Genomic DNA, 22919 nt, shown 5'->3' on the forward strand with positions numbered 1-22919 from the left:
ATGCCAAACATTTTGCTACAAAAAGCTCAGTTTCTTCACCATAAATCCAGTCTCCCAACTCCAAATAGATCTTGACTGCCTGCCTGCCTGCCTGTTTGCCTACAAGCGCGCGCTGTTTCTCTGCTTGGACTTTTGTCGTCGTCGTCGTTTTCGTTTGCTATCCGCTGCGCTGCGTTCCTGGCATGTTTATTATAATTTTCAAGATATATTTCGATATTTATTTCGAGATATAAAATTAAATGTAATATGTGATTAACAATAGATATCATATTATCAGAGCGTGTGTGAGAGAATACAAATTTCGATAAATTAGTTCCTCCATGAATTGTCATCTGTTATTATTGAGTAAATTTTTAAATAGGGATATTGTAATTGAAATTTATTTCTAGTTTTTTTAAATGGTATCATACCAACCTCAAGACTGGTATTTCAACTATTCTATAAAAAATAAAAGACTTTTTTTAACTTAGTCAAGTCAATCAGGAATAACAATACACTTAGACAACGCATCGATTATGGGAACTGTTTTTTCCACTTTTGTATACTATCAAACAAGCTCAAAAAGAAAACATTTGAATTTTCACTCATCCCAACTCCAAATAGGCATCCTTGACTGATTAAAAAAATAATTTGGATTGAATATAAAGTTTACTAACTAAGCCTTCCGCATCTAACTTGGATTTTTAGCTTTATTTGGAACCATTTGGTTGGTTTATTTATCCAGGAACGCAGCGCAGCGGACAGCAAACGAAAACGACGACGACGACAAAAGTCCAAGCAGATAAACAGCGCACGCTTGTAGGTAAACAAGCAGGCAGACAGGCGAGCAAGCTCGTGAGAGAGTTTGAACCTGAGAGAGAGCACGTGCGTGTACGAATTGTAATTAAACATCGTTGTTAGGTAGCCCCTTACAGCTAGCCGCGCAAAAATGGTCAGTTTTGAGCGCTAATAACTTCGCGGGAAAAAATCCTAAAAACATGGTGTCTTCGGGAAAGTTGTTCTAAATTTAATGAAGGTTCTACATTTGAGAATTGGTAAGAATCGGATAATTATGGCGCCTTCCACAGGTAAAAAAGTAAAACAGTTGCTTTTCTCCATACATTTTGACGATTTTTCCCATACAAACTTTAAGCGATTGGAGGGAGGGGTTCCCGTGGTCAGAATGAGCTCAAATTTGGAATTTAGCCTAGTGATGGGTCAATCTTTGATTTCAGGGGGTAGCCCCATCATCTTAAAGTTACCTCCTTAACCTGATAAAAAGTTGTAAACTAACAGGCTCTCGTCACAAATAAACAATCAATTACAATTACAACTACTTAGTATAAATGTTTATATAACTGTGGAAATTCTATATTAAATTTATCTAAACTTAATTTTGCAAACTTTTAATTCAACTAAATGTCAATATATTACCATAGAATTGGTAAATACAGATTTTTGTTGGGTATAACACCGTTTTGGGGGTCTTTGTGTCGATAGAATAGATTTTTCGTTGGAATTTCGTACCAACACGGAATTACGTCGTCGGAAAATTCGCCGGCATCCGAATCGGTCCACGATTCACATGTCAACCTATGTGGCATCGGAAAGGGCATAACATTTCGGATCTTTTGATACCCACACATCTAGGTTTTCTATAAAAACCCACGTTTTTAAATACCTGGGTGGTTCGGATGCCGATGAATTTCCGACGACGTAATTCCGGGTTGGTACGAAATTCCAACGAAAAATTTATGCTATCGATACAAAGAACCCCATAACGGTGTTATACCCACTCCAAAATGTTTATTTAGCAATTCTATGGTAATATATTGACATTCAGTTGAATTAGAAGTTTGCAAAATTAAGTTTAGATAAGTTTTATATAGAACAAGACTTACCCGACAAACTTCGTTCTGCCTTTTTTCGTTTCGTGATTAAAATATGATTTTACGTAAATTTCTCCATACAATTTGCCGATGCTCCGGAATCGGTTTCAGAGTGGCCAAAGTGTCAATAAGCTAGTATAAGATAAGCTAGTATCCTTGGGCTTATACGAACCCAACGCAACAAAAAGCACCTCGATCCGACGCTCCGTATTGAACTGATTCACGTTCGAACAAAACCGTCGATATTTTATATATATATAGATTTCCAGAGTTATATACACTTTTATACTAAGTAGTTAGTAGACTTTATATTCAATCCAAGTTATTTTTTTAATCAGTCAAGGATGCCTATTTGGAGTTGGGAGACTGGATTTATGGTGATTTGTAAACAAATAACTTTACTTATATATGTTAATTTTTCGAAAGAGGTACACACTTTTTTGCACCTTTTTTTTATTTTTGTAATAGTATATATGTTATATAACTTTTTAAAGAAAACAATCATACATGATATACGCCAAATTCACAGTTTTCACACAGCCTCGTCTGGTAATGAAGTGGGCAGGCAGCATAAAAAGTGAAGTGAGCTGTGCACACACTTTTCTTCAAAAGCTTCTGTTTGCGGGTATCCGCCCTCCCGACTCAATGTCTACTTTGTGATGTGATGCCGCGGAGTCTGGACTGTCGGCTCGGCCCTACAACTGCAAACGGAAACGAGTTTGATGGGAGGAGTAGCAGTAGGCTTCGCCATCAAGCAGTCATTAAATAATTTATCACGGAAAATTATGATATAATTAACAAGAAAATTTTTAATTGAAGTGGAGCTTTTGCTGCCTCTTGATTTCTGCGCACCTAGATTCCCAATATAATGTGGCACTGGTGGCAGTGGTAATTTGAGCTCGAAGTTGGCCTCAAAGTAAGTGGTAAAATGAAGAGAGGCGTTTGTTTGCTGCGTTGGTCATTAGATTATGTTCCAGGTTTGACAACAAATTTGCTTATGCAGGAATACATTATTATTCAATGGACACACATTTGTACGTTTTTAAGTTATTTGTAAGGTCAATAATGATAAATTAATAGTAATAATAATAATAACATCGAAATTCTTGGATACATTATAACTTTAAACAAAGACAAGACATAAGGCATAAAACGCGGATTTTACAACTCAGAACAGGATTTTTTCTGAAACTTTAATAACCAACCGATGAATATCTGAGAAAACTATGTTGTGACACCCAGAGGAACTGAATGTAAAGGATTTTGGATAACGTCTTACTCACGCAGAAAAATAAGGCATATTTGAATCAACAAAACGTTTTGTTGATTTGAAAATCAAAATTTTTGCTGAATCAACGCTAAACGTCAAAGCAACTTTTTCAAAACAACAAAAGATGTTTGTGGAATTAACAAAATCAAGGTTTGTTTCAACGCAAAATCGGCGTTGATTATATTCAACAAAAATTTTGTTGAATGAAACCTCGTACAGGCTGATTCTACAAAATATTTTTCTGCGTGCTTGAAGGTACTGAGGTTGCATTCCAAAAAACCCAGACCGCACACCCGAGAATAAGAAGTAAGATCTTAAACACTCATAATTATTTGTATCGTTCGATTCAAAACTGTCTAAATATTGCGAAATTGTCGGTGCCCAGGAGATGTCTTGATATTGACTGAAATATTGATTTAAATTATACTCCACCGACCAATGCAATTTTTGGATTGTATGTAAAAGCGATGAATCGCCCTAATTTTACATATAAAATTTTATTGGTTTGTCCATGTCTGAATATTTTTGAAATATTCAAAGTGCACGTGTTTGTTAATATATTTCGTCCCAGCATTAAAATTGCCGCAAAAAAATCAGGGAGCAAAAAATATCTTTTCAAAGATCTTTAAAATTCAAATGGATAGTGTAACCCACACCCGAGCATGGGTAAATAACTAGGGAAATGCGTTACAATACCTTTCTCTGGTATCAATACCAACTTTTGATATTTCTGGACCCTTTCAAATGTGTCTTAAGCATGAGCAAAATTCGGTATAATACCAATTAAGGTAGTGTTTTGATATTGCAAAATTGCAGAATTCGTCAATGGTTGGACACCACATTTTGGTATTATTTTGGTATTATAGTATTTTATCAAATTCTTCTAAAACTATGGGAAAATTTTGACCAATTTTGACAAAAGAATTAATTTTGCGCTAAAAAGATATATCAAAGCGAATGCTTTCATTGAAAACGGGAAAATCCAAACTTGATTTTAAACATTTTTGAAATACCCCTCAAAGAAATGACTTGAAACTGTGGAAAATTTTGAAAAATACACAGCAAAAAATAATGTAAAAATGGAAGGTTGAAAACAGAATGTTGAAAAAAAGAATGATGAATTTTACCACTATAATTGTTGAACAACGATTTTTTTTTTGTCAAACAGGTTTTACACAAAAAATTGTGTAATATTACCTGATGAATATTCATCATTATTTTTGCTACTCGTATACTTGAGTAATATTCAATCATCTTTTGACCCAGGGACTTTGACAACTGTCAAACGCAAAGTTTTGAAAAGTGGTTGGCAGAAGCCTGTCGGATCGTGATTCAATCGTCGCGTGTCCGGGAGTTTTGGTCGCTCGTGCGTCAAACAATCGTTGCAGATTCTGTGCCGTCGTCGTTGTGTGTTTTGGTGAGTTTGTGTTTGAGTTTGGTGCTTCTTCCGGATCGGTTTGGAGGAAGGTGCCGGGTGTTTACGTCCAGGAATCGTCGCAGATTTCGTGTCACCGTCGTCGTTTGTTTTGGTGAGTTTGTGTTAGTGCTTATTCCGGACTGGTTTGGAAGAAGAGTCCGGGTGTTTTGGCCACTTGCGCATCCAAGAATCCTTAAAAAGTGGAGCTTTTTTGGTTAAGTTTGGAGGAAGTTGCCTGTCGAGTTTTGGGGTTTGAACAGTTGACGAAGAACTTGATGTATAATCCATTTATTTCAGGATAGTTGATTAGTCGGGATGACTTGTTTATTGTACTTAGTCATCCAAAATATAATGAAAAATTGAATTTTTCAACAAACGTTAAATTTGAAGTAAATTACCTCATGTTCATTTTGTAAGTAAAAACCGGACTAATCAATTCCTAAAATATTGTTTTTAATTATTTCTCTGAGTGTTGTCAAATTGGCTTGGTGAGAAGCATTCTTTGATGGCCCCTCTCGCGTAACACGCATCACTTTTCGGTTTCTGGATTGACACCGCAACAGTTAAGAGTCCTAATGACAATTTTAAATATCATTAAACATAATTATCAACTCATCTTTACAGCTTCTCAGAACAAACGACTCTTGAAAAATGCCAAAGCCAACGTGGAAAAAGCAGCCGCCATAACTGTACAAAATTTGTTTTTCGGATCTAATCACCCTAATGGTCGACGTCTATTTCCACTTTTAGATATGTTTTGTTTTCTTAAGAATATGACACTTTGTAAAAACATTGTTTGTTTTTGCAAGTGGATATTTCATGAGGGATAATATCTCAAGGATTTCAACTGGTGAAACTTCGTCTGGGAAGTTAGCTACTGCTTGCAGCATTTTTTTTGGATAAGTACACAGCAAAAATCCGATGGTAAAATCGCATGCACATCACCATTATGAAAAAAGTAATTTATATTACACTTTGCATGTACAATTTTTGGAAACACAAAAAAGGTGCCACCGATGGGATTTAAACCTAACATTAACAGTATGGACTGGCGTCGAAGGTGCTGAGGTACCATTTCGCAGAAAACAGTGCTTCAGATTTCAAACGCTAACTTAAGATATAACTTAAGGTAAAACTGGAAAGCAGCGCCATATTGATACCACGACTAGCATTTTTGGAAGCACCTTTAAAGAAAACACCGTGACTTAAACATGTTCTGTCTGTTGCAGGCGCTAAATAGGTCGATAGCGAGCAACTTGTCGAGTTCAGACATTTATTTAAGTTGAACAAAAGTTGTCCAAAAACTGGCGTTCCGTCTAACCTTAAAGTAATATTTGCTAAAAACCAACCCGGGTCCTTAGAGTGATCAAGCAGTTGGCCGCTAACTGATTGCCACCCACAAAGTACCCTGAAAGTCATGAAAAAAATATTCGTTTGAATCAAATGTTTTATTTACGTTCTCTGAAATGGATGACAGTTCAATACCTATCCTTTCAATTTCTCAGCCAAAAAATACATATTTTTTAATGCAATAATACACATTATTTCGTAAAATTCAACATTTTTGCGGTAAATTTCATCATTTTTTTAGGAAAATTTCATCATTATTTGAGGTAAATTTCATCATTTTCTGATGAAAACTCATCATTTCTAAGGTCAAATTTCTCTTTTTTTTGCCACAATATCTGTCACCATTTCCTGATGAATATTACCATCATTTTTTTCTGTGTTGTTCAGGAGCAAAAATTCGTCACCAACGGCTCTGGAGATCAGGAGTGAAGCAGCCAAGGAAATCGACTGGTGAAGCAGCCACCGACCGAAGAAGATGGACCAACGTTATCCGCTGGATACTTCGGCAAGAGGCGTGATACCATCGTGGGTACATCGCGAAAAACTCGGATTTGAGTTCAAGAGCGCAGCACGACGTGGACTTCAACACCTGGTGACGAAGAGGACAAAGGAGCAGCGTTACCCGGATTTTCAACAAGCAAACGGCAAAATTTAAAGTGAAAAAAAAATCTAAATTCAAAATCCAAAAATTCTTTTCCAAATTTGATAAGTTAAGTGAGTGTGTGTATGTGAAAACAAAATCAGCAATTAGAAAATCATTTAAATAATTCAGCATGACCAGATTAACTAATTTGACAAAAGAAAAAACAAGATTCAAAATTTATTTTTTAGAAGGTGTGAGTGAAAAAAAACAAAGAAGACCATCTCAAAATTATGCAGCATAAAAAATCAGTTAAAAGAGTGCATGAGTGATTTTGTTTTTTTTTAACACGGAGCAGGAGTAAGTTTTGTTTTGCTAAATATATTATATGTTTCAATGAATTCTAACGATTATCAAATTGTACAACATTACTTTTAGTCAAATAAAAATGGCAATATTTTATGATGACAAACTGCATTGTTTTAAATTCATTATGGGTTGGAAATATTAATCCTGTGGAAAGTTGTGTCATTAAACATTTGGTAGATATCATCATTACACAGGAAAAAAATATATGGGCTAAATGATACCTGAAGTACTCTCTGGATTTCATTCGTATGGTATAAATTTGTAAAGGTTTAAAACATAAAAGGACAATTTTATTTTGCATAACACGGAGAAAAATTAGTTCCCAAAATTGTGAACAAGCGTTCATGAAAATGGGAACCACGAACAAAGTGTTCAAATCCCATGGTACGTTTTTGGAAATCGTACCATGGGATTTGAACACTTTGTTCGTGGTTCCCATTTTCATGAACGCTTGTTCACAATTTTGGGAACTCTTTTTCCTCCGTGTACCACAAACTTTCCACGTCACCAAATTTGTTGCTGACCGTAGGTATTCGAAATTTCTGCCGGCAAATATTTTGAAACTCGGCACAGAGGTGCAAAATGGTCCCAGAAACCATTGGTTTGGGTGGAATTTTTTTTTTCATAATAACGGTCTGTGGGGGACCCGTGACTACCTCATTTTTCGCTTTATTATTAAAACGTTGATTTAAATTTCATAACTTGCTAGGTGTTCTCGCATCGAATTTCGAAACACGTCATGTGTTACAGTACATGTTGAAAAATGGTTCGGTTATTCAATTTATTTTATCTCGGTCCTAAGTCGTTTGTCCGACGATGTTATAACGATTGCGTTGAAAGAAAAATAAAGTGTTTGCTTGCATCATCAAATGCTATTGAATCATCAAACTTTTAATGTATACTCTATACTTAAAAATGGCTTGCGTAACTTTAAGTTTCGTTATAATGCATATTAATGAGTTTAACAATCAGCAATTCCCCACGAAAAGAGCATGATTCGAAAAAAAAGTTCTCCGATCGGGCTCAAAGTTTTTCTGGGGGTTCCTTGGCCAAAATAATTAGACTCATATTTTTTTGTTTGGCCATTAGGGTAACATACGCCTTGTTAGGGTGGTCTGAAAAATGGCAATTTTCGTAATTTTTCGCAAAAACCACATTTTTCAAAAAATCATAACTCCGCGCCATTTCTTCCGATTTTAGCTGTCTTAGACGCAAAAGAAAGGTGATAAGTTTGGCTGTTTGAAAAAAATAGTAAGAAGTTTCAAAAATCTAGCTTAACATTTGAAAAGGTCGTATGAAAACTTAAAATGCTGTTTTGAAGGTCTTGAGCCAAAGAGCCTACGTCTGAAAACTATTTTTATCGGATTCGTCGGAAAATTTTACATAGTATATCATAAAATGGTGAAGTTATGTTTTCGATACTCTGAGATACGATTTATGGAAAATAAAAACTGGGTTTTTCGACGTGACACGCACAAATATGGGAAAATGACGAAAACGGGAAAAAATCGACTTTTTTCACTAAAACTGCGATAACTTGAACATTTCAGCGATGAAATTTTCGTAACTTCGTAACGCAACTTTTGGTACCCTAACATGTATAGGGGTAATTCTCTACCAACTCACACGAAATCGGGAAAAGTTGCCCCGACCCCTCTTCGATTTGCGTGAAACTTTGTCCTAAGGGGTAACTTTTGTCCCTGATCACGATTCTGAGGTCCGTTTTTTGATATCTCGTGACGGAGGGGCGGTACGACCCCTTCCATTTTTGAACATGCGAAAAAAGAGGTGTTTTTCAATAATTTGCAGCCTGAAACGGTGATGAGATAGAAATTTGGTGTCAAAGGGACTTTTATGTAAAATTAGACGCCCGATTTGATGGCGAAAAATTTTGTTCTAAATGAAAAAATGACCCTTCTGGGTCAATGTAGATTCGAAAAGTACATTAAATTTCCCATAAAATGACATGTTCCAATTTTTTTTACAGTCGGGTAACGGAAAATGGGAGAATTTTTAAAACTTTTTTAGTGTTTTTTTCGATGAAAAATACGTTTTTTCGGAATTTTGAGTACGCCATCAAATCGGGCGTCTAATTTTACATAAAAGTCCCTTTGACACCAAATTTCTATCTCATCACCGTTTCAGGCTGCAAATGATTGAAAAACACCTCTTTTTTCGCATGTTCAAAAATGGAAGGGGTCGTACCGCCCCTCCGTCACGAGATATCAAAAAACGCACCTCGGATTCGTGATCAGGGACAAAAGTTACCCCTTAGGACAAAGTTTCACGCAAATCGAAGAAGGGTCGGGGCAACTGCTGTGTGAGTTGGCGGAGAATTACCCATAGGTCATCGCTGAAATTTTCAAGTTATCGCAGTTTTAGTTAAAAAAGTCGATTTTTCCCGTTTTCGTCAATTTACCATTTTTGCACGTGGCGCGTCGAAAAACCCAGTTTTTATTTTCAAAAACCCGTATCTCAGAGTATCGAAAACATAACTTCACCATTTTTTGATATACTATGTAAAATTTTCCAAGGAATCCGATAAAAATATTTTCAGACAAAGGCTCTTTGGTCCCGAGACCTTCAAAACAGCATTTTAAGTTTTCATACGACCGAAAAATTACGAAAATTGCCATTTTTCAGACCACCCTAACACGGCGTATGTTACCCTAATGGCCAAACAAAAAATATGGGTCTAATTATATCGGCCAAGGAACCCCTCAGAAAAATTTTGAGCCCGATCGGAGAACTTTTTTTTCGAATCATGCTGTTTTCGTGGGGAATTGCTGAATTTTAATCATTTATTAGATCTACTGTAACAGTGCAGATACCAGCTGACAAAATCAGGGGTGACATTGGGTCATACAAATTGCAGCATTTTTTTATGACTCAATCTCAGCCCCCAGACCCACTGTCACCCCTGATGGCGGCAGTAACAAATTGCATCTCTTAGCAATGTACATCGGAATTTCGCAAAATTCTTTTTTAAACGATCCCAAACACGCTATCACAGGAATATCTATTTATTTATTTATTGTTTATTGGATTTCTATTTTAATTGAAACTTTGAAGTTTATAGAAATGAAAATTGTTTTGCCCTCAGATTTTTCGAGGCGTTTTTGAATTGAGGGTGACTTAGCAATGGCCGTACTGTAAATTTTGAAAAAAGGTGTTCTATATTTAATGTTTTCAAGTTTCAAAATTCAAAAATTTATTAAACTTCAACAAAATAAGAATCTAGTTTGAATCGTTGTAATTTCAAGAGCTGCTCAATTAAGCTTTTAGAACAAGCTTTCAATTATATTCAGACACCTAGCGGCGAATAGCAAAACAATTACTGAACCGATTTTCAGTAAGATATGTTGCGCGACGACGTTGCAATGTCGCACCGAAAGATGAAACGGGTCGAAACAATGTCACAGGCCCAAAAGTGCTTTTAATTTTAATTTTCCATATAATTTTCTAAATCAACTGTACAAATAGTTTACACACTTACAACAACCATAAAAAAGCAAAACAAAAATGTGCATTTGTTAATTACGTAGATTACGTTCATTACGTAACCAGGACCGTACACAAAGATTCGTTCCAGCAAAGTCCTACTGCACTGTTAGGTAAATCTTAAATTACCAAAATTCTGACTATTAGAAATTTACTTGTATGCATCCACATGGAAGTTTGAAAAAATAATAGTTGTAAAAATCGTCAGACACAACCATTATTTCTATAGCCGTTACATAGGAAAAAAATCCACACGCTGGGTAGAACCCAATGGTTGACTCGTGGCATTTTTCTTTTTTTTTAATTTATATTTGTTCAGATTTTCTTTTCCATGTAGGGTACGTTATCCATTAGTGGTCCCCTTTCCTATAGGGGACCCTCTGAAGGGTTTTTGATGAAAAATTCAATAAAATCACAATTTCAAGCGTGTTGTTGTCTACAAATCTTTTATTTGGCACGTTCAGCATCATTTAAAACAATGTTGACTGGCATTGAATTGTCTTTTTCACCAAAATAAGTGTTTTGAGTTCGACATCTGAAATCAGTCATGGCCACTAGCATTTTCACAACAAAACTGCATTTATATTTTATCATTGAATTAACTATCCAATCATTTTTTGACTGATTATATAACTTCAGCAAGTTGAAATAATGTAACTTTAAGGAACTTTACTAAAATAAAGCGAAGAACTGCTCATTTTCGAGCAAAAATTAGGGGGGTCCAATATAGGACAACGAAAATCCTAACTTTTCCAAAAGTGGACCCCTGTTAATTTAACCTTCAAAAATGAAGAAAACTGTGTATTCAAGCAAAAGTTTCTCTTAAACATACAATAAATGCTTGTTGTTATCAACCTAAACGCATATTTTTTCAATTATGAGTATAAATATAGTTGTTTTCATGTTAAAAGTACCAAAAATGCTGAAGCCGTATGAATTTATAATTAATCAAAACTATAGTTAATTGTACTTAACTGAAGCATCATAATTGCAGCTTGAAATTATATTTTATAATAATAAATCAAAAACAAAACATTTTTTCTAAATGAACATACTTTATGAGCAACTTTATAAACAAATCTATTGTTCAGTTTCGGTCAACCATTTATGTAATTAATATGGAAAAATTTGCATCAAAATTACTTTTTTTTTTAAATATTTTTATTTTTACAGTGGTTTTTGAAACTTTTTCTCTGATCTGTTTCGGAAAAAAATGTGTTTAAATGTCTGTTAGTTTTTTTTTGTTGTTTAAAGCCAAATTTGTTAACAAAACATATTTGTTTATGATGAAAAGTGAGCAAAATCCATCTTTTATTCATTATATCTATCATTAGACCTAATGTGCTTCGGCTCTACTAGGGGGTCACAAATGGTTAAAATACCCTACATTCATTCAGTTTTTTTTTATTATTGAGTGTCCAATCATAATCGATGACCTTTCACCTCAATTTTAAAAACTAGCCATTTTCATTTATTCATGAAATATTGTAGCTTTCGCTATTCAGTGATTTCAAATGTAGGAGGTCCTACATGTACAAAAGGGAAAAGGGATACCTTAAAACAAACTTATAAACTATATAAAGAAGACTGCAATGATTGTTGTCGAAATGCATCAATTAACTTATTGGACATCCAAACGTCCAAAGTGTCAACTTCGGCTGATTGCTGAAGTTCACTGGGAGGAAGTTTCAGAATCATTTTGTGGCATTTTTCTCTGTATCGGCTACACCTTTCCAAAACTGAATTCGTAAAAACTTGGTCCGGAAGGTTATAGGAATGGAATTAAAATAAATCAACAGAATCAAAGTATTTTCCATATCTCGCCTCCCAAAATTGAAAAAAAATGCTTAAGAAAATTGGCAAAAATTCAATTATTCCGTTCAATCTGTCTGGTTAAAATTCCTTGTTGAAAAGAACGATGCGTACGCGTCGTTGTCGCCATGTCCATTTTATTTAACACTGCAAAAAATGCCGAGTTTTATTATTGCCATTGCCTCTTCTCATTTAGCATGTCGTGGGACAGTTAAAATGGGGTTTATCAAAATCACAGTAGAAATACCATAAAATCAAAACAATGCTGAAAGGATGTGTATTATTTTACGCCTTCTATCCAGCTGCTGATTTAAAGAAGGGGCTCAGTAGTGGATCACATAGATTGAGCTTCTCAATTATGTTCAACACTTTATCGTTCATTTACACGTTTGTTTTATGGTTAATTTTCCCTATCTAACAATAGATTTGAAGAACATTGCACATCAACCGGATTATTTCAGTTGTACGCGACTCATGATGGAAATTGGAGATTTTCGAGCCTTGCCTCAACTTTCCTTGTCCGCTCAACAAAACATGGTTGACGAAGGTGTAAGAAAAATGTCAAAATATTTGTAAATACAGCGACAGTTTTCATTCATTCTGAAATGTAAAGTAAAGAGCTCTAAATGGAAAACAAGAACAATGCACATCCTTTTTGATTTCATTTTCTTCCTCAATGCGATCGAAAATTTTCCCATCAACGTACGCATGATGCGATGTCATTAGACCTAAACATAATAAGGCTGACAATCGCTCCGGGCGAAATGGAATGATGCACGATGCTAGTGCCAAATTGAAACACGTGCCCCTGTCGATCGACGAAGAAGGGGGTCAAAAGTTACTTTACAATCATAATATCACGCCCAGCTGGGGGTTGATTATGTAGCTGGATTATTTTAGACTAGATGGGTTTTTTTGGTGGCAGTGCGTGGTCGAATGGTTCCGCTGTCCGCTTTGTAAGCGGATGATTCTGGGTTCGATTCCCATCTGCTCCAACCTTCCATCGGATGAGGAAGTAAAATGTCGGTCCCGGCCTTGGTTGTTAGGCCGTTAAGTCATTCCAGGTGTAGGAGTCGTCTCCATGCCATAAGTACAAACAACACACCAAACCAAGCCTACTCCGGTTGAATCGCTGGCGGCGGTTGAACTCGCAATTCAAAGGTTGTCAGTTCAAACACTGGGGTGGAAGGTTCCTTGGAGTAGAAAGAGGTTTGGGTGCTCTCTACAATTGAAGGGTCGTTAATGAGGATGGTTTGATTTTTTTTTAGGTTTTTTTTTTGAAAAAAAAAGAAGTTTAACTTACTTCTTGAATATGGATTTAAACAAAATAAATCTAGGGCTGTTTAAAGTGCAACATGGAGATAAAAGTTCTGTCCAGCTTCTATGAAATTTAACACGACAGCTTTTTTGCGCTTGTAAAAAATGCCTAAAATTCAGAGAAGGCAAACAAAACAAAAAAAAACTTGGAACTATGTTCTTGATCGCAAAACTTACAGATTTGATCGAATCGAGTTCTGAAAAGTTCTAGGATTATCTAGACATCCGTACAGATCATTGGAAAAAGAAGCGTTCCAATTGAATGAATTATGTTCGAGAACTAGCGAGATGAAGTAACCGTTCCAACTCTTTGGGAGTTTGGCATGCGTTGGGTGTTCCAGTATTTGGGTGTCTAATTTGGATAGCAGTATTTTTAATAACTTTCAGATGCCAAGATAATTAAGTGTTAATTAATACTACCAAACATTAAGGCGTCATCCATAAAGTATGTCACGCTCAAATCAGCCAAATTTAACCCCTCCTCCCCCCCATGTCACACTTTGTCACGCTGGCTCTGACCCTCCCCCCCCTCGAAAAGTACATCACGTTTTGTCGGACCTCCCCCCCCCACTACCTTATGTTTTGTACAATGTTAGCATGATTTATAAATAGGATTATTGTTAAATTCGGAACACAATCGAGAAAGTTTTTAATTTCTACAGTTAATCCTAACTTAATCCACCTATCTGGTTGGAGCCCCCCCCAAGCCGTTGTTGGTAATGGGCTTTCATCTATATATATAAAAAATTTCGATGGTTTTGTTCGAACGCGAATCAGTTCAATGTTCAATACGGAGCGTCGGATCGAGGTGCTCTTTGTTGCGTTGGATTCATATAAGCCCAAGGAAGGTTCTTACGCCAAAAAGTGGCAACTTTGGCCACTCTGGAACCGATTCCAGAAAATCTGCAGATTGCATGGAAAACGTTGCGTAAAATCAAATTTTGATCATAGGAGGCTGAGATAAGGAAAAAGCTAAAAACGTCAACAAACGAAAAAAGGAAAAGACGAAGTTTTTCGGGTAAGGCTTGTTTCATCTATTTTTTTAGATTCCGAATAAAAAAGTACATCAATACCACTTGAATGGACATATCTCCAGACAGGGTTGACAGATCTAAAATGTTTTGGACTCGGATAATGGATCCGGACATAGTTTACATACATTTAAGTGAGATCCGACTTCAAAAAAGTACATAAATGTCACTTAAGTGACCATATATCGAGACAGGGTTGCCAGATCTTCAATGTTTTAGACTCGATGGAATGGTCTTTTGATAATCTAACCAACGATGGGTCGGATAGTGGATCCGGACATAGATTACATACAGTGAGATCCGGTTATATGTGAAAATACATTTTACCACAAAAGACCCGGGGGTCGTTAATGTGGATGGTTTGATTTTTTTTGACATAACTTTTGAACTACTTATCGAAACTTCAATCTGTATAAAACTCGATCTATGGGACCCTAAATCAAGTCGAATGCAACAGGTTCGAGTCAAATCGGTTCAGCCAGTGCCGAGAAACATGAGCTAGATTGTTAGTCACATACATATATACAAACACACATACACATAGACATTTGTTCAGGTTTCGATTCTGAGTCGTGTACACATAAAGGTGGGTCTAAGACGTTTTTATACAAAGTTCATTTTTAGAGCAGGATTATAGCCTTACCTCAGTGAGGAAAGCAAAACTCTGTTTTTTAAAGCCTTGAATCGAGTTTGATTTATGAGTAAAGTTTATCGAACATTCAACTTTTTAAGCAATATTCAAAGAATGAACTTTCAGTATTAAATAAACAATCATGCGTGACGTCACAGTCTCACGTTCCCTCCCTTCCCCTTGTCACACTTTGTCACACTTGCGATTCCCGATTTGGCTCGGCAAAGTCAGATTCAGTTCAAAATGTGAAAATGCTCGTTGTGAGTGTGATTCCCGTACCGGAATGCATACCTTCAATATATTGGCTTAGGTGTGAGGCCGAAGGATCCACCATACTTCATTTACATGTGGTTGAATCAAACAATTCATCCTTGAAAAAATGAGTTTGCGTTCAGTTGTACGTTAAGTTTCACAATGAACGTATATTCTTACCTTTAAGCTTAATTAAACATTATCTTTCAACTGGTATCGTATTTCTAAGAAGAAAGTATTCTTTGAAACATCATTACGAGCGTTCCACCGTACCGTAATTCAGCCGCATATCTTTGATTAACAACAGCATCACGTTACCATCATGCCACCAGAGCGACAAATGTCACCAAACAGGCTGTCAGGAATCACTGACTAAATGAGTCTCGCAAGGCAAATGTCACGTTTCAACAGTTTAATTTCTCATCATTATTACCGTGTATATTGGTGATTATTTTTTTCCTGTTTCTGATCGGTTTTCTCCTGGCGGGATCAAACCTTAGCATATCAACCATGAGCCACCCATCGAACATGCAAGGATTCAGCGATGTAGAGCCACCATCAACCTATAAAATAAAATGACAAAAAAACTTCAGGCATTGGTGTCCCCTTCCGAAAGTGTCATCATTATTTTCTTGCCTTGTGCTGGTTTTGACTTTTTATGCAGGAGATGGGGTAAACGAGAGCAATCTGATCGGTGTGGTAGCTTGTCTTTTTTATACTTTGGAGATTTCATCATCTTTATCAGGGAAATTTACTAACTACGTGTGCACAGTAGAACATGGATGCAAGAATAATTATTGAAGAGAAAAATAACTTCGAATTCAGAAGAATAATTGTCGTATAAAGTTATATTATATAAAAATATATATAAAATCAAATTTCGCAAGAGTAGTCCTACATGCCTTCTAAAAATAATCAAAATATTAGCTAAAAATTAAATGGGTCACTTTAATAAAAAAGCAAACACATAACCTACACAAAAAAAAAAATGATGGTAATATTATATCAAGAAATGGCGACAGAAATGTGTAATATTAAATCAGGAATTGATGAATATTCATCAGTTTTTGATGAATATTCATCAGGCTCACATTTTTACACATTTTGCCTTTCTTACTAAAAAAATCAAGCTTCTTCATCAAATCAAAAAGTCTCGACTCAGTCGCAAGCCAGCGACAAGTTAAGACGTGTTTTGCTCGTGTTGTCATCTCGCGTGCTTGGAAGTTTTTGACGGATGGAGGTGAAGGAATCCTCCGAGGAGGAAGATTTTCGTCCCGTCCGCGGGAATCGGAAGCGGAAGAAGTCCAGCGAGGTCACTGAAATCGGCATCGAAGGAGAAAAAGTTGAGAAGACCCTGCTCAATAGGAACAAATTCAGCGCGCTTTCGGGCGACAAAAACAACAACAATGCCAGCCCAGCAGGCGGAGGAGACGCAGTTCCAGCACCCGTCCAGTCGGCAAGTAAACAAAAGCAACCACCTTTGGTGGTGAAGAACACCACAGATTTTTACAAGCTCGTGGCGATAGTGGAAAGTTGTAAATTTGGTTTCAATCCGATTTACAAACTAACCCGATTTGGAACCAAGGTGACCTGCTTCTCTGTCAAAGATTTTGACAAGTTGCAGGAGCTCCTCAAGAGGAAGAAAGTGGAATTCTACACCCACGAACGGCGGAGCGAACGAAATCATCGGGTAGTTTTTCGTGGTTTACCTGATGAACTGAAACCAGATGAGGTCAAGTACCTCCTGAAGAGGGATCTCAAGCTAGACGCGCTGGAGGTGCATGCCATCAAGCGGAAGGAAAAGTCCACCGTGAACGAAACTCCGTACATTGTGGTCTTCCCCAAGGGATACACCAATCTGAAGAAGCTCTCTGCAATGAAAGTTGTGGCAAAAACTATCATCCGGTGGGAGGCCTACCGGAACAAGCGGCCGAACGTGACCCAGTGCAGGAACTGCTTGCAGCTGGGTCATGGAACCAGGAACTGTCACCTGAAAGGGAGGTGCAACAACTGTGGAGATCCCCACAAGACGGAAGAGTGCAAAGTCCAAGAAGCCGAGCCGAAACGGTGTGCTAACTGCTATGGAGCCCACAAAGCCACGGACCGCAGCTGCCCTAAGCGTGCGGACTTCATCCGGTGGCGCCAGCAGGCGTCGAAACCGAAACCGCCGGCAAGGAAGGCGGAGAAGCAGAGTCTAGCAGTTCCGGCGTTCACGCCGGCGGAATTCCCTCCGTTGCCGGGTGTAGTCCCGGACGGAACATCGAAGGATCGCCCTCGCCCCGCAAGAAGCAGCCAAGGAAGCTCCCGAGACAGTGGAGCCACGAAAGAGGAAGCCGGGGAGGTGCTCTACAGTTCTGCTGAGCTGTGGGTCATTTTCTCGGAGTACATCGGCAGATTCAAAACCTGCAAGACCCGCTTGGACCAAGTAACCCTCGTCAGTTTCCATGATTTCCAAGTATGGAGTGTAATGAGTTTTTTTAAATTTTTTTTTATATATTTTGATTGTAAACTGATCCTTGGTCCTAACCTGGTCATATCACCTAAAAGGACCTAATAAAAATAAGTTATGAATAAAAAAATCAAAAAGTCTATATGTTTATCGAGTTAACCTGATGGTTTGCTAATAGATAAAAAACAAAATTACAGCTTTTAGAACGCTTTTTCTTTAAGGATTATTTTGTAGTATATTTGCGTCAAATTTATAATAAGGTTGATTAAAGCTGTCGGCCACTATTGCTAGTACCAACCACTAGTGTCTTCCTTTTATCTACAAGGACTTCGCCGCCCTGGGCTCCTAAGTGTTTTAGTACGGCACGGAGAGACGGCGCCGGATACCCATATTTACACAAAGAATTTTAGAGCGCCCATCGCGGGATTCGAAACAGCAACCTCTGGATTGTGAGTCCAGTGCGCGGTCCGATTGATCCACACGGACTGGTAAAAAAATGTTGAAATGTTATCACAAATCACAGCCAAATTTGACCCCTTCAAATTGTCGTTTTAAGCTTTAGCAAAGTCACATAAAACTAGACAAACTTCAAATCCTAAAATTTTCGAAAGTTTTGGGAGTTGTTCTTTAAAATGCTTTTTAAGGATCAAAAATTGGTTGAAAATTGTAGTTTATGCAACAAGTTGCAAAAAGAGGATTTTTTTCAGTGATGAAAAAATCAACTTGTGCAACGAGGTCCATACAACGTTTTTTTGCAATTCCGTAAAACACCCTTTGAACAGAATTATAGGACAAATGTCCATGCATTGAGTCAATGAATCGTGTAATTCAAAAAAATGTTGAAAATTACAACTTTTCCAAACAAGTGCTGAAAAGCTCAACATTTCTGTGCTGAAAAGTAGAACTTTCCAGCATTTGTTTTGATAGGGGTAACTATTCCATTCTGTTATTTTTGGTACAGAAAAGTAGGCTGTTTCGTTGTTCAAGAATGACAGGAAATGTAAGTAGTTTCACGACGAAATTGCAAAAATGGATTTTTGCCGATTTTTTAGATCGAAGCCGAGGTGGGGTTATAAGTTATAAGACATTATAGGAAAGGTAATGCGATATGTGTTCAAATGTAAGTTTAGCATGGGACGAAATCAAGCTGCCCCGAATAAGGAGAATCAGGGTATTTTAACCATTAGTGGACCCCCTAGTAGAGTCAACGAGCATATTTCACAATTATTCAATATGTTAAGCACTTTTTCAAAACCCTTTCTACAACACAATGAAATCTGAAATCTTTTGAACAAATCTGACTATTTGTTTAATCAAATATTTGCAATTGTCCATAAAAATAGTCATTTGAAAAAAAACTGTTATTTGCCAGTTATGGACCCCTTTTTCGTATAGTGGACACGGGTTCATAATCCCGGGAAAAATATTGTTTTTATATCAAATTTAGCCGATATTTGATGTTTTGATGCATGGTGTGTGTCTAATAATAGATATGAGCAATTCTCTACGAAATCGGTCTTTTTCCTAGAATTTTAATTTTTGTAACTTTTAATCCGTATGAAATTTTTTTGGTGTCTTCGGTATGCCCAAAGAAGCCATTTTGCATCATTAGTTTGTCCATATAATTTTCCATACAAATTGGGCAGCTGTCCATACAAAAACGATGTATGGAAATTCAAAAATCTGTACATTTTGAAGGAATTTTTTGATCGATTTGGTGTCTTCGGCAAAGTTGTAGGTATCCAGGTTTTTAAGCGAAAATAGCGTTCGAAAGGTGAACGCCCGAAATGTCAAAATCACACAGTGGTATCAACATTACGAAAAAAGTGTGCCATGGCATGACAGCCACATTTTTTTTTAATTTTGGTGCTTCTGCGCTATTTTGACATTTCAGACGTTCACCATTCGAACGCCATCTTCGTTTAAAAACCTGGATAGATATGGACTACACTGAAAAAAAATGATACACGGTAAAATTTTTTTGATATTTTTTTATTTAACTTTTTGTTACTAAAACTTGATTTGCAAAAAAACACTATTTTTAATTTTCGACAAAGAACTTTGTCCTAAGGTTTCTATACGTGGTGTCAATCCAAAATTTTCGCGAAGCGAAAACGTTACGTGACGAATTCCCCTCTCGGCAATTTTCCCCTCTTAGGTACACGCTGGTTGGTTGAACAAACGTTTCCCAATCAGTCAATCGAGAGACGTGAGATTGATGTATCTAAAATTACTCCCTTTCCACCTCATAATTTTCGGATCAACGACGAGGCAAAAAGCGAATAAGGAGGTATAGGAGAATGGGTGCAAAGAGGAGGGGCATACGTCCCCGATCTAAATCAACAAAACTCGGCTCGGTTGATCCCGATAATTCATTCTGTTGCTGGACATCGAAGAGTCAACATCAGGAGCAGATGGCCTGGTGGTCCTGGAGCAGATGGCATGGGCCAGCCAAGACATGCCATCCAGCATTAGAAGGAGTCGATAATTGGAATTGGCCATCACCTGGATTGTTCGGAGTCCCCAGGGATGTTCCGATGGGGAGACATTTGCCGAAACATTAGTGTTGGGGCAATATGGGTATCAAAATTTTTGATTTTTGATACGGGATATGAAATTTGACATTTTGGCAGTAGTGGCCACAATTAGGAGTGGCCGGAGGCCCCGGGGATGTTACGATGGGGGGACATTAGCCGAACCATTAGAGTTGGGGCAATATGGGTATCAAACTTTATGGTTTTTGATACTGGACATGAAAAGTTGAAATTATAAGGGAATCTTGGGGAAATTTGGACCAGACAATGTAATCGAAAATTTCAACAACCATCTTGCAAAGTTCTTTGTCATACTGATCATGTGTAACATAACCACGTGCACCTTTTTTTTGATGATAATTACGCCATCGCTGATTCAAAGTCTCTTAGGTCCATTCGAAAGGTCTTTTGGGGGACATTTGCCGAACCATTAGAGTTGGGGCAATATGGGTATCAAACTTTATTTTCGGCAGCAGTGGCCAAAATCCGGAGAGGCCGGAGGACCCGGGAATGTTCCGATGGGGGGACATCCGCTAAACCATAAGAGTTGGAGCAATATGGGTATCACACTTTAGGGTTTTTGATACTCGACATGAAAAGTTGAAATTATAAGGGAAACTTGGGGAAATTTGGACCAGACAATGTAATCGAAAATTTCAACAACCATCTTGCAAAGTTCTTTGTCATACTGGTCATGTGTAACATAACTACTTACACCTTTTTTATGATAATTATGCCATCGCTGATTCAAACTCTCTTAGGTGCATTCGAAAGGTCCTTTGAAGCACTTCAAAATGTGCCATAGACATCCAGGATTGGTTTGACTTTTTCTCATAGCTTTTGCAAATTACTGTTAAAATGGATTTTTTTAAAACCTTCATATCTTTTTCCAACAGTCTCCAACACCCATACTCCTATCCAGGTTTTTAGGCGAAGATGGCGTTCGAATGGTGAACGCCTGAAATGTCAAAACCACGCAGTAGCACCAAAATTAGAAAAAAAGTGCCATTGCACACATTTTTCTTAATGTTGGTAACACTGCGTGATTTTGACATTTCGGGCGTTCACCATTCGAACGCCATTTTCGCTTAAAAATCTGGATAGGTCAAAAGTTAGGTAATTTCATAGACCTTTTGGTAATAACTTTTTGGCCAATCACAGTTTTTCTCATAGTTTTTTCAATTTTCTATAACAAACATTTTACAACGTTAGTTTTTGCACTGTTGGCTTCCATAGTTGCACTTTTTGGTTTTAATTTTTACATACATTTGGAAAATTTCACGTTAATAAGAACTTGTAAATTTGATTGGAAAAAATGCCATTATGAATGAATTAAAATATTTTTTAACAACTTGTTTGATTCGAGGTAAATCAGGTTTTCGCCTACTTGATACAACATTTGACGTATTGAACACAGGGTTAATAAGATCTTTTTCTTTTTTCAAAAATGTTTTATTTTATTTATTTTTTAATCAAATTGACAACTCCAATACTTCTAACTTACGTGAAAATTTTCGAGGATTCCGAATATGACAAAATTGAGACCAAAAAGTGCCGCTATGGAAGCCTACAGGCCAAAACTAACGTTGTAAAATGTTTGTTATAGAAAATTCTAAAACTTATGAGAAAAACTGCGATTGGCAAAAAGTTAATACCGTAGTCCATGAAATTCCCTAACTTTGACCTATTGGAGTATGGGTGTTGGAGAATGTTGGAAAAAGTTATGAAGGTTTTAAAAAAATCCATTTTTAACAGTAATTTGCAAAAGTTATGAGAAAAAGTTAAACCAATCCTAGATGTCTATGGCACATTTTGAAGTGCTTTAAAAGACCTCGTGGCACGGTGGTTAGCGGCAATGCTGTTAATCGTTGAAATCAACGGCGTTTTATATCATCGATGTCGTTGATCGTTGATTTAAACGTAATCGTAATCGCAGCCATCGTTGATTTAATCGTCAACGTCAACGGAGTCGTTGCCGGGACCGTGGTGTAGGGGTAAGCGTGATTGCCTCTCACCCAGTCGGCCTGGGTTCGATCCCAGAATGTCCCGGTGGCAAATTTTGAGACGAGATTTGTCTGATCACGCCTTCCGTCGGACGGGAAGTAAATGTTGGCCCCGGACTAACCTAAAACGGTTAGGTCGTTAGCTCAGTCCAGGTGAAGGAGTCGTCTCCCTGGGTCCTGTCCTGGTGGAGTCGCTGGTAGGCAGTTGGACTCACAATCCAAAGGTCGTCAGTTTGAATCCCGGGGTGGATGGAAACTAAAGTGTAAAAAGAGGGTTGCAATTGCCTCAACAATCAAGCCTTCGGACGCTTAGTTTCGAGTAGGAATCTCGCAATCGAGAACGCCAAGGCAATGCTGTAGAGCGAATAATTTGATTTTTTTTTATCAACGCGTTGATTATCGATAATCAACGCGTTGATCAACGGCGTTCTTTTATAGTTTTCTAGAGTTTTTTGAGGAAAGAACGATTTTTTCATTAATGTATTGATTGGGAAACATTCTTAAATAGATGTGACATGGTTGTTCGGGGATCCGG

The sequence above is a fragment of the Culex pipiens genome, chromosome 2, assembly GCF_016801865.2.
Source record: "Culex pipiens pallens isolate TS chromosome 2, TS_CPP_V2, whole genome shotgun sequence".
Taxonomy (NCBI): Eukaryota; Metazoa; Arthropoda; class Insecta; order Diptera; family Culicidae; genus Culex; species Culex pipiens.